Raw genomic sequence first — 13,033 nt, 5'->3', positions numbered from 1 at the left:
AATTTACTGCTTCCGTGTGCTCTTTTTCTTTTTTTCTCCATCCTCTCAGGCGGAATGCCAACAGGATATTGAAGTTGGGTTGTTCTGGAAATCAGCAAACAGACAAGCGATGACTCACCGTGATTTAGCAAATGTACATGGAAAACATTATGAATCCATTTTGCCTTTTGTCTCGTTATTTTTTATTTTTTTTAAAGCACCATGAGCTAAGTAGCACTGAAGCATGAAATGATATCTTAACTATATATCTGAGCTGGCTGCAGAGTAATGGGCTTTGCCACTGAGTTTATGTAAGCATTGTACACAGAGAAGAGGATCCTGTGAGTATTGATCAGTGGGACAGATTCACTTGCAGCCTTTTCTCCAGATTGACTGGAGCCTCTCGTTAGGCCTTTATTATTTTGGCAGACTTCTTATATTAAGGATTTGTTTCCTTTGTCCAAGAAAAATTGTTCCCTGCACGCACACAAGCGCACGCACGCACGCACGCACGCACATGCACACACACGCACACACACACACACACACACACACGCACGCACACGCACACACACACACACACACACACACACACACAGAATCACTCTTCATTTCCTCTTCTCTCCTCCTGTTTCTTCCCCATCTTCTCATGCATTCCCCCACTCAGTACCCAGGGGTGCTCATTTTTCAACAAACTATAGTTTGCTGCGGCCAGATTGTGTGCATCACGCACAAAAACAACACTCATACACACATGTGGAGCCGCTGCAGAGTGTTTGCATTATAGATCTGCAGTGGCGGATACCTGGAGGTAATCATTGGGAAATTAATTTGAGGCGATTCGGGCCAGTGGCGATTGATTGTCTGCCTCCTGTGTCGTTGTGATGCCCACAGGAAGGCAGCCAGTCTTCATCTGAAGCACCTCTACAATAAAAAACATACATTCACTTATACCCCACAGCTAAAGCAGTGAGATGAGACGTATGAGGAATACTAACAGAGATTCGCTGAGGCTGGAGGTGAAATAAAAGCATGCAAGCTGACATACTACTCTCATTACATCAGGGATTGTCGAACTCATGTTTCATGTTCCTGGATGGAAAAATAATAAGCAGATAGAAAAAGTGGGAACTGTGCTAGTCCTACTAATGGATAATTTAACACATATTCTGGCTTTGCATCTTTCTCCACTTTGTAGAAATACTTTATAGAAATATATGGCTCATTACAAGCGGCCACAGCTTTGAAAATGAGCGGTGGATTAACATTATGAGCTGTGTTTATGGATCTTTGATTAATGATGCTCCTCCCCGGCCGTCTGCTCCCTAATGCAATATGTATGCATTGTTTTTCCTCCGTTTCCTCTCTGAATCTGAACGGACTGCAACTAATTACACACACGGCAAAATGAAAAATACAAACTGCTTTCACGCATTCAATTTCCATTAAATCTGTCTTTAATGTCACTTAATTTTAAGCTTGATAAAAAAAATCTGAATAAAAGCCTCTCTGAAGATTTGCTTCCACAGGGGTTGTTTGTGTGGAAATTCATGCGGCTGCGTCTTTGCTTTGTTCCAGGAGACAAGCCCAACGTGGAATCGGAGTCAAGCTGGAGTGCTTTAGCTGAGCTCGGCTGAACCTCATTATAACTTTTCAATTAGAGGCTGATTGAAGTCTGCGGCGACTGCAGAATCAGAAACTCTCCAACCAATCGCGGGGCTTTTTAATCATTCCCTTTGGTTCAAGGGGAAAGTATGAATGAGAGAGGGTAACGCATGGCCCTGTGAACTGCAGTGCCAACTGAAAATGGGGTGCTGAATTGTGTTTTTGTTGGAGAAGTTATTGTTTTTGATAAATAGAAATTCTTTTATTTATTTATTTCATTTTAAAATAACAAAAGATTGGATATTCTCATTCACACTCGCATGCAAAACACTCTTCCTGTAGACGGGTGGCACAAGATGCAAAGTGATAAACAAAAAGACAAAACTACAACAAAGAGATGCAAAATGAGACGCAAAATGATAACAAAGAGACGCACAACAAGAGGCACAAAACAAAAACAAAAACAAAAACATGAAAAATGACTAGAAAGAGATGCAAAATGACCACAAAGAGTTTCATTGTTTTTACTCATATCCCAAATGCTCCGCCAAGCAAAGTTTAGTCTCAGACAAACAATTTAAGTTAGGTTTTGTTTGCACCTTAAAGAACAGCAAAACTGTCAGAAACCAGGACATCCTCCTGTTTCTTCTCTGATACAGACACGATACTCTATGTTTGGTGATGTCAACTCATCCCATCTGCTGGCAGATCATCTCATCCCACTCACTGTCTGACTGTGTGACATCCTTCTATTCTACTTCCTGTCTCTTTGGTAGCAGCAGGCCACATAGGGGAATCTTGCATGTTTTAAGGCCGAATGTTTGGCGGTTACACGTGGGTGTTTTTTTTCTTTCTTTCTTTAGCACCAACTCCAAATTTCTCCCACCCTCCCCTCATCTGAAAGAGTTGTCCTCCAGTGCAAGAGCCCGGCTCAGACAACACAAGCCTGCCAACAGTCTGCCACAGATTCCTCCAATCCCTCTTCACAGTCTTCTTATCCCGGGCCTCATTATCCCAAGGGTCTGGCAGTCATCAGCTGCACGGCAAACGTCCACCGAATCCACTCTCAACGGGGCCCAGAGAGCATCTTCATTGTGTCGAGCAAACTGATCGCATACATCACGGTCCGCCGGGAAGGCCTTTATGCATGCTTATTTCACCAGGGTTTGAAGGAGTCCTCCCTGAGAGAAAACAGCCTATTTCTGTAAAACATCTGATGCGCATTCATTTGCTCATTTGCTGTTTCTATGGTGAAACCAGTCTCTTTCCTTCTAGGATATCTCTCTCTCTTATTTCTCACTCTCATTTCAAACATTAATTTTCACATTTCATATTTTAGGGCTTTGATCAGTTTTGTGTGCTGCACATCATCATGCACGTCGTCTCACACAGCCGGGGGCTACCATCATTATTATCAGTCAAAATACAGTCCGGAGCATTGCAACGCTCCAACGTCCATCCTCAGTTTCCTTAATTATACATCACAAACAAAGACCTGCAGGCTTCAAAAGGGGAGCGTGTGTGTTGGGAGGGTGCAATGTACAGTCTTTGTAAGTGGACTTGATTTGTCAGGTGTCTCCTTGACGGTGTTTAAGGGCATCTGGCTTTGCTTTAAATCCCAATCCTGTATGCTGCAATCTGCTCCCTAAGACGCCCCTCAGCCTGCTCTCTGTTCTGACACGTTGTTCATGCCTGTGTTTGCCGTGTTTCTCTCCTCTCATTCGCCCCTTTGAAGTCGGGCTTTCTCGACAGTCTGAGCTCTCCTACTCTTTTCATTAGCAGCAGCACTCCCCTCCCTCTACCCTGCGTGTCTCATCTCACCCAGGAGGGGGGTTAAAGCTTCACCCAGCGACTGGCTGATCAACTCCCCATGGGGGTAAAGAAAAAAAAAAAAAAGAAGAAGTGAGATATTGATGTGACGCAAGCCTTTAGTGTCACAGTGGAGAAATGAAAGCAGCACAGTCTTCTTCTTCTTCATTAGTGCTTAATTACATTTCCTGTTATAGAGTGAGACTGCTCCTTTGATGTAACACTAATTAATTGAGATAAAAAATTAAAAAAACGAAAGAAAATACATTTCTTCAGTAGCTTTGGAGAAGGATTAGCAGACGCACCATCGTTATTATGGTTGTGATTATCTGCTCTCTAAAATAGTATTTCAGCAATTAAGGTGATTAGACAAATCAAGAACAATGAGAATCAATAATGATTACACAACGTTTCGGGGTAAATCACTCGTATTGGAAGCTTTATCATACTGTTGGAGAAATACATCACATCCTGCAGAGTGACAGAAAGCCATTTGGTAGCAGGAATAATGTAGCAGAGAAGAGAATGGCAATGACTTCAGGTCACAGTGAGGTCATGAGGGGTCGAGATAATTTGTGATCCTCTTTCATCTCTAGGCCCCAGGTAAAGTTGACTTCTGCTCTAAGGTCACACTGCCATCAAAACAAGCTTTTAAACTGAGCGTGAAGATTCATTTTTGACCTTAACAAGAACAATTGTAGCTCAAGGTAGCTTTACAGGCTTTCTCCTGGGCATTAAACCGCATCTCACGGTCGTAATCAGCACATTAAGTTTGCTCAGTTTGCATCATGTGGCTGCAATATGACATGTCGGTCACATGATAACAGGTGGTCGTATATATATATATATATATATATATATATATATAGGGGGAGATTGTAACCTTCTGTCTCCTCCACTTCCCCTCGGCACTTGGTACTACATTGCAAGCTTCGGGGGAAAAGTCTGAGGGGAGCGGATGTTTGAAAATGGAGCATCCTTGGCCTAATTTCTACATAAACTGCTCAATGAATCGTGAAGCAGCCATGTAGGAAACTACACAGGGAGGAACTACACGTGTACTGTGTGGTACTGTCTTTACCACATACTGTAACAGCAGAGATCTGGAGTTGTTGAATAGTTTGTGGAAAGTACTGAACCTTGAGACATGAAGTGAAGGGACGATGCTCGTGGTCCATGGTTATTCAGCAACATCTTTCCTGGTCTTATGCCTGGGAGGGATTCTCCCTGCATTTCCTACTCACTGTAGTCTACTGTCACATTAGTAGATGGAGTTAAAGGAATACTCACCACTCAAGTATTAAGCTAGAGTCAGGAGCCCTATGGAAGTTTAAACACATGCCTACCAGCACCTCTAAAGCTCACAAGAGAATATGTTTTTTTTTTATTTTATTTGATCCATACAAAACCAGTTTTAGTAAGAGTTACGTAGTGTTAACTTTTCTATGCTAAATTAAGCTAATCGCCTCCAGCTCCATACTTTAAACACAGATGGCCGAGTTAGAGTATTCCAATTTAAGACCGTTTTGTCAATAAGTTGTTAAAAAAAATTGGAAAAAGTGATGCTTTCCATCCTATTTGTATTGGGAAGCACCTTTTGATGCCTGTGAATTGATCTGGCTAGATTATTGCATCATTCAAAATGTAGCCTCTCACATCTTGATTCAGTCCCAATCATTCCAATTCTCAACTTCGCTCCCTGTTAATTACAGAATCGACTTTCTCACTCGAGAATTGAAAGATCTCGCTCCTGGTCCATGAAGCTCTTAATGATCTGGCTCCAGATTATATATCTGACATGCTTCCAATTTATCCACCCAACAGATTTATCAGGTCACTAGACAGATGTCTCCATCAAATTCCCAGAGCTCAGTCTAAATCTGGCGACTGAGCATTCAGTGTTTATGCACCTAAAGCCTGGAACAGCCTGCCTGTTAATTTGAGGTTTGCACAAACACAATCTTCATCTACCTCTGTGTGAATATACGATTTGTCTGTCTCTATATGTTTTAACAAATTGTTATCACCCTGTAAAGCAGTTTTGATTGCTCTTGTATGCGATTATGCTCTCAAATTAACTTGAACATGTTGACAAAACTAATTCAATGCTGCTGTGACCTCTAACAGGATAATAATCATACTGTTACATTGCAACACTTGACAGGAGCCATTTGCAGACTTGTATTGGTCCCAGGTTGGAAGGAAGTGTTTCCTCCTGGGGAAAAGTGTGATCATGATGAAAGCCTACCGACGCGGCAGGCTTGGGAATCACTGCTGAGCAATATTTTGCAGATGGTGAGTATAATTAGTGGCCTGGTATTAAAGGCACTTTAAGTAATTGCTCCATTGCATCCTTCCTCTCTCTCTCTGTCTCTGGATAATATTTAACCTAGATAAAGTAATGCCTTTTTTTTTCTTTCTTTTTTTTTTACAATCATTCCACTTACTGTGTGTTGGTAAAGGGAACTGGCTTACCTCTGCAGTCCAACTTTGGATAAACCTCTGGTTCTTGCAGTCAACTGGCCGGGCAGATTTTTATCCTGGCCAGGATTAACCGTTTTTTTTAAGCAGTTCATTTAAAGATATGAAGGATGACAAAACTCATGAAATATCCTGTGTACTGAAGGAGAGCATTTGACATCCTGCAATTAAACAAGCCAGGGGGAGCTATGTTTGGGGGGGGGGGGTTGTTTAAAGGGAACATATCATGAAAAACTTTTGAAAGAATTGCATATTCTTGTGCATATACATTTGGGTTTCTGGAGTGCTAACCAGCCCACAAACTGTGAAATAAGAAAAGCCTGTCAGTTTTTTTGTGTGCTGCCTAGATCAGAAAACAGGCTTCCCTTCCTACAGTATGCCACATCGCCCCCATATTAGTACCTCCACAGCTTGAGAACTACTTTTCATAGCTGCTCCATAATTTTCTTGCAAGCAGGAGTGTGCGCTTGCATGGATTTGACTGTCCAACGCATCTCCTTGCTGGGTGACGTAGAGTAGCTTTGCAGCAAAAGTTGAGCCTGGTTCAACTTTTTTTTTTGCTGGACGACCCTGCATTGTTTTTGATGGAGTCCCCTCTCCATGGACGGACTGGCTCCCTTTGAATTGACTAAGAGGGGCTCAATCAGCCTGAATGTGGCTTTTACAGAGCAGCTTGTTTCATGTAGGCACTCACCTCCACCTGCTGAACCTTTATTCTGTACTGCCTTATAGCTTCTTATACACTTGAATCAGCCCAACCACCAAATTTAACGGCCCATGTCTTCAATCATAAGATAAAAAGTCTGTCGCCACACTTACAATGCTCAATGTTCTCATAATTGATAAAAAAAATAATGGCCTAAACTATGAAAATCAGTTTAAGTTTTAAGTTTAAGAAACTGAAATACTCTTTAAACATGAGACACATATGGTGTGAGAATTTTGCAGGAGGTCAGGGCATCAGGGACTACTTTTTTTTTTCCACCTCAGCTCCGTTGAGTCATAAGCGTGCTCCAGAAGAGCTTGTCATGCCCGAGCTTTGCCAGCAGCACTCTCATGCTCTGCGTCTCCTGCCAAACCACAGCGGGCAAAGGCAGGCGAGCACCAGCAACAACCTCCACACACACACACACACACACACACACAAACAGGAGCACACAACTGCTTTAACAGGAAAACAGAGCGGACACAATTGCATTTTCCAGACATCTAATCAGTTAAAGATTAGATATTTCTGTTCCATATTCATGTGAACATAACAAATGTGTCTCTGAAATGTTCACTCTGTCCTCTGTTGCAGAAAATTGACCGCATAATTAGCACTTGAGGACGACACCACAGGTGAATTTGCTTACTCATCTACTCTGCAGATAAATGAGAGCACACACCGTTGCACACCTTGTGCTCATCAGTTACCCGAGTGAGACAGGTGGTGCTGGATAGTCAGCGTGTGTGCCCTCTCCATAGCAGTATGTACTGGCATCCTCCCCTGCCATACTTTCGCCGCCTACGCACACGAGTGTTGCAGATGGGCTCTGGTGTAGCGTGAAGCAGAATGCTCCTTTACAGTCCTCCACGGTAGGAAAACACATTTTCATAGTTCACTTCCACAACAAACTACTGAGACAACTGCATGTTGCTGTCTTTGTACTTGTACTCTATGCAATGACAATACATTTGAATTAATCTAAACTAGAATTTGTCCAACCAAACATGCCAAGGTTTCTACTGTAGTAAGTGAGGAAATGTTTTTTTGTGTATGTGTGAGGAGATGACTTAAGGCCTCAACACACTGTGGGATAACAACGATCTTGCAGGTTAATTGCATCTTGCACAGTGTCATGTCGCACTTTCCAAGATGGGTGTAACGAAATCTTGGTTGCAATCTGTGTCTGACTGTAACAATATACATTTTGAGACAAGTAAGCAGAGACACATTAGTAAGTCATCCATCTTTGCTGCTGTTATTCAGCCATAGTGAGGTACACAAAATGTAGTCTTACAAAAATGCTGCGATGTCGGCCATTTTATTGTATGTCTCTTCATGCCGTAGTCCAATTGATTACATTTTAGACGTGAGTTGTAGCAGCAGCCACATTGAGAGAATTGGGCCCCTTCATTTCTGACTGGCTGTCTTTGATCACAAAAGCCCTAAATTGTACATATGTGTGGAAGTACAGCATCTCCCACTATGCACCGTTTTACAGTAACCTCCAGAGATGTCACCACCTCCTTGCTCACTATTGCCATCTTTTGTGAGGGAGCCCAAAACGACATTGTGAAGAGGCGTTAAATGATCCAGGTCAGAGGATAATATTGCTAGAAGTACTCACTCACAGATAAGACCATCCTGACATCCTCTTTCCTCAGGCAGTTTCACACCAATTCATGGCATAACTCACTCACTCTGATGACTCACATGACTGCCACGGGACCTTGCTGACCCTCAGGTCATGTTAATGTGTGATCAACCAGGAAAAAAGGTTCAAATTCCTGCGACAGTAACTGTAATCTTCTTGGGTGAGTAACAAAACATCTTTAAGATTGAAGTACGTCTAGACAATAAAGCTCTGCCACTCATGCTGGTTACAGTGTTGAAACCCTAGATGTCATATTTGTGTTGCTGCACCATTTGATCAAACAGATTTTTTTTAGACGTCTCGTGCATTATTTTTTATGTTTCTCTATAACTCAGCCACACATGGTTGGTAATTTATTTAGAACATTTTGACTCTGATTTAAAATAAATGTCTAGCGTTTGGTGGTCCGTGGGATTGTCAGTGATATGATTGAACGACCCCTGCAGTTTTTCCTCCTGCTGTCAGGTTCTTGATGCTGAAGAAGTGTCATAAATCCCATCAGGGCAATCAAAGAGTTTCCAGCTGACCTGATCTGCCTCGTATTCACCAGTCTGTTATTAACCTTGCCTGATTTGAAGAGAGAGAGAAAAGATGAATGAATATTTCTGCTTCTTGCTCTCTTTCCCAGGATTATTGTAGTCAAGAATGGCTCCGACACATCTCATTATGAAACACAGAATGTGATTCGGTGCGCTGCTGAGCTGTGAGCAAATGAAGGAATTCATTCAAATTGCCAATTTTGACAATGACGAACCCGGCATTTCAATTGGGTTTTGAAGAACTGCAACTTCTTTTAGGGAGCAAGACGTGTGTAAAGGTCAGACTCGTCAAATTCACACACCTTCAGTTGAGTTGAGTGAACATGCTGACCTCCCAGAGGGCAACTGTCAAATTCAATGGTCAACATCAGCTCCCTGAAAGAAACAAAGGCATTTTAGGTCCTCCTATGTGTGTTTGCATGGATCAATGGTGAGCTCTAATACTGTACCTTCATTCGGCATCATCCATTGACAGCAGGTTATGGTGATTAAGTGCTCCTTTATCAGTTCTCGGGCTACAACAAAGGTCCAAAATAGGATTAAGCGGAGACGTGAAACACTACCGCTGCTAATGCTACGGCCCTTTGAGAATCTACTGGCAATAAGAAGAGCCGCGATGCTGCAGGGCAGGATTATGGAACAAAGAGATGGAGGGATATGGAATGAGGTGTGGGAGCTCTCCCTTCTCCTCCTTTTTTCATCTTGACATCCAAACCCCTTGAATGCTTCCCGTACCATCAAATTGTGCTCTGTGAGGCAGCATCGCTCACTCGTTTATCTATCCCTCATGTCCGTGGCGTGTTGTTTTGTCGCCGGATGAGTCAGTGCTGAGCGGCAACAGTAGATGTGGTTCTTTCAAGTGGCGAGAGCAGCGAGAGGGACGTTCATTCATCAAGACGAAGTGCAGTGCAATCGAGGCAGTAAGCGTAAGTTAGATTAATGGCTAATAACCTCAAGGAGGGAGATGATTCATCACTTCCTAAAATTAAGTTCATTAAAGAACTGCCTGTGGACATACATCAGTGTCTCCTACTCCAGATGATCTTGTTTGTTACAGTATAAAATATATTTAACAAGTTATTTCCTCATATGAACACAAAAAAAGACTGTAAGGCTGCACCATAATATTATTTTGATCATTGATACTTTTATTTATTAATCAAATACTCGGTATTGCTGTTTGCAGCGTTGTTGGGAACTTCTCATCGCTCGTAGACGTCAGGGAAGTGAAGAAGAGTTTGGTTGTAACATTAGTGCATCCAGCAGCAAAAGTGAACTTCAGTCGATGTGCGGCGGCCTGTAAAGGCCCACTGTAGACAACGTGCTCGGCTCACTCCACAGAGCCCTGAGGTCCCGCCCCTGCTGCTACACAGAGTGATATCGCCTCTTTATTAATATTGAACGTGCCGAGTGTCCAACATGCACCAACTGACACGGCAAATGTTCATGACAATTTTTGGCACAGTATACTATGATTTTGTCATTCAATTTTAGACATACTATACTATGACATTTTATAACTTTACAAACCCATTTTTTGGTCATATTTTTTTTTTTTTACATATTATACTATTACTATACTAGTTTCAACGTATTATACTGTAACCACTTTCGATACAATATACAATATTTCGTGACTATTTTCCCTTAATTTTTGGACAAACTACACTGACTTTTTTCATGACATTTTGTTCATACTAAATATGACTTTTATTCCTGACTCTTTTCATTATACTAGGATATGACTTTTTTTATTGCATACTATACTATGACTTTATACTATTTTTTCCTGACTTTTTTCAATATACTATGTATTGTTTCATGACTTTTTTATGGTTTTCTACACAGTGACTTTTCGTGAGATTTTTCGGAAAAACTATACATTTACCTTTTTCATGATCATTTCTGACATATTATACCAAGCCTTTCTCATTTCATTGTTTAACATACTTTTTCCATACAGACTTTTTTTGGACATTTTCCTACATAGTATACAATGATCTTTTTCAATGCTTTTTTCGACATACTGTACTATGAATTTTTTTATGACAATACTATACTATGATAATACTGTGACATTAGTCAACATACTATACTGACGTTTTTCGACATATTTAACGATTTTTATTTTTTAAAGTATGATTTTTTTCATGACTTTTTTCAACATACAATACTATGAATTTTCACTTTTTCAACATACTTTTACTTTTTTGTCCATACAATACAATGACTTTTTTCCGGCATAGTATACTATATTTTTTCACGATGTTTTTGACATACTTTACTATGACTCAAAGACAATTTATTGTCATTTTGAAACACAAGGTTACACAATGAAATGCAGTTGTAAACCACTTTCTACCCCAGAAAAATATGACTAACAAAACAGGAGTGCATTCCTGTGCATTCTTTTAATTTGCATCAGGAGGAATGTAAACAGCAGCAAAAAAAACTGTTCTCTGAGCAATATGGCCGACATCTTAACACAAAAAAATTGAACATCAGAGAAACATCCACTTTGACTATGTTTGGGTACCAAGCATCATTGATGAAAAACAGAGTCGGCTTCCTCTCGTCTCACCAGAGTTTTGTGCTCTGTCCTGCGGATCGCCTCAAATGCAGCTTGATCTGGGATGCAACAATGGAGCCAGGTCTCCTTAAAGATGTGGGCACAACAGTCACCGACCTCCAGTTGCTGGGTTAGCCTGACATAAGTCAGGAGCCGACTGGGTGGTGGAATAGTCTCAGATCCGTTAGCTTAGCTTCCACCACGACCTCCTCTCCACTCCGCTTTCAGAAGCGTTTGGTCTGACTTGTCTAGCTGGGTGGTCGGCCATGGGCGGTGATGGTCTCAAGGTCTGTTCCCCTTGAATGAATCCAATCCCATCGCTTCAGCCTCTGATTTTGATGAGTGTATTCTGTCTTCTGCCATAAGTGCTCAATTAATACAAGAAAAGACAACAAATTAAGAGGAAAATGTAACAAAATTCATGGGAGCAACCTGCTGCAGCATGAACATGCGCCGCAGTTACCATTTTCATTACATTTGTCGACATTCTACACTGATTTTTTTCCTTTTTTTTATATACTATTCTACAACCATTTTTATGACGTTTTCCTACATACTATACTATGACTTTTTTCATATTTTCCGACACTACACTGTATCTTTTTATAACTTTTTTCGACATAATATACTATGACTTTCTTATGACTTCTTCCACTTTTTTGACATAATATTCTTTGACTTTTCAACGTACTATTCTATAATATTCTATTCTATAACTTTTTTCATTTTTTTTCGACATACTATACTTTTTTTTAGATGACATACTATGACTTTTTTTTACTTTTGTATGATTTGTCGACACACTGACTATACTATGACTTTTTTATGACTTTTTTTACATAATTATACTATTACTTATTCTTTTTCATGGCATACTAAACTAGGATTTTTATTGTGCCATTAGTCGACATTCTATAAGACATTTTTCATTATACTTTTTGACATATACTATCAATTATTGATGAAATATTTCAACACTCTATACTTTTTTCAACATGCGCCTCTGAGGATGCTCTGTGCTTCCTGCAGCGTGTTGAAGTTGTCCATGGAGGGAAGGTCAGAGCCGAGGATTCTCCCTGCAGCTTTAATGACTCGTTGAAGAGATTTTCTATCAGCCTGGGTCGTGTTTCCAAACCACACGATGATCCCACTGGTGAGAATGCTCTCACTGAGTCCTCTGGAGGCTTGGCTGAGGGGCTGATGGCTGAGTCCGGCCTTCTTCAGCAGCCTGATGAAGTAAAGCCGCCGCTGTGCTTTCTTCACTGTTGCTACAGGCCCAGAAAGCTGCAACTGTCAGCCGACTCCACCTCAGTCCCCTTGATGGTGAGAAGCTGCAGAGGGGAGGCTTTCCACCTGAAGAAATTAGGTCTTTTTTTGACATATTTTGGCGTTTTAGTGACTTTTATTAACATGACATACTATGATGTTTTTTTTCCCCCATGACTCATTTTGACTTACTATACTATGACTCTCTTATTACATACTGAACTTTTTTTTTTTTTTAAACTCTTTTTAACATATTATACTATGGCATTTTTAAGATATACTACACTTTGTCTTTTTAGGATTTTATTTTAATATTCTATAGCTAATTATGACATACTACTCTATGCCTTTTTTTTTATTACATACTATACATACATACTATATTTTTATGATTTTTTGACATACAGTGTCTCTAAAGTCATAGT

This window comes from Cebidichthys violaceus, unplaced genomic scaffold (assembly GCF_023349555.1).
Source record: "Cebidichthys violaceus isolate CVI_PGR_0920_01 unplaced genomic scaffold, fCebVio1.0.p SCAF_4, whole genome shotgun sequence".
NCBI classification, from domain to species: domain Eukaryota; kingdom Metazoa; phylum Chordata; class Actinopteri; order Perciformes; family Stichaeidae; genus Cebidichthys; species Cebidichthys violaceus.
The sequence above is the reverse complement of the archived record's forward strand: the minus strand, read 5'-3'. Positions refer to the sequence as shown.